We start from the raw sequence: 1,323 nt of genomic DNA, 5'->3' as shown, positions 1-1,323 counted from the left end.
TTTTTTTAAACAGAAAATTATTCATCTCTTTTTTTTTTCTCTCTTTTTCATGTCATCTGCATGCATCATATATACTATTGTATTAATTTTCCATAACAAACTGTTAATTTGATTTTTTTTTTTTATTTTGCTTAGTTTCTTACGTATTCTCTATATTTATGTTAGATAGAAACAAAGTGTTTGATGTTTTACCTCGTCCAAGAGATTCAGCTTAAAGCAAAAGTTTTAGATTATTTGTTTATTTAATGTTACCTGATTAAACTAGCTTGCTCTAAATTTTTCCGATTTTTAGTTTTAACTTTGGCAAATTCCTTGGTTCATAAAGTGTTCAATCCAATTTTTTCATTCATCATCGACCAACTTTTCAACAGGCTAGGTTTGATCTTTTTTCCATTCTTATATGATAGTTTGATCATTCATTATTATTGTACATATTTTCCATATTCATATTGTTTGTTTGAAATATGTGGATATTGGTCAAAATTTTCACAGGAGAATTCTTCTTCAGACAAGGATAACTCTATTTTAATGTCATGCTTTATGGTTGGTTTAATTTGGATTTATTTTTGTCAAGAGAATGTTTAATTACTTGTAGACAAATTTCACTGTCATAAATATTAAAAAGGGTATAGTATTGGACAATTTTATATGTATATATAATTTTGGGCCTTCGAAGTTCATATATATAGTTGTTGAATACTTCAACCGAAAATCGATTAAATAATGCTAAATAGACAATAATTTAAAATAATTTTATTTAACTTTATATCTATAATTTTATGTATATAATTTTTAAAATTATATATTTATTATATCTAATATTATGTATTTATTTCAGAAATAATTAATGAAGGTAAAATAAAATAATTTTTAACTGATTTAAACTAATTTTTTTATTATTTTTCTAATATTACCGTGTAATTATTTATGGCTGTGGGAGAAGGAACCAATTTCATGAAAAATGTTGTATTGTGGATTCTAATATTTCTCTATGAAGCTACTCACATCCATATGAGTTTAACCTACAAATAAAATATTGATACATGACAAAAAAATTAAATCTAACATTAGAAAGAAATTTTTGGGTGGTTTTAGTTTTGGTAATTAAGGGTGACATGAGTTTGACCTACAAATAAAATATTGATATATGACAAAAAAATTAAATTTAACATCAAAATAATTCTCTTTCTCTTATAATTTTTTATAATTATTTTTATAATTATAAAAAATAATTTCAAAAATTAATAATTCTCTCTCTTATAATTTTTTATAATTATTTTTACCAAATAATTTCTTATGCTTTCCACTTGTCCAATCTTGACG

Source organism: Arachis duranensis, chromosome 5 (genome assembly GCF_000817695.3).
Source record: "Arachis duranensis cultivar V14167 chromosome 5, aradu.V14167.gnm2.J7QH, whole genome shotgun sequence".
Lineage (NCBI taxonomy): Eukaryota > Viridiplantae > Streptophyta > Magnoliopsida > Fabales > Fabaceae > Arachis > Arachis duranensis.
Note: the sequence above shows the minus strand (reverse complement) of the source record.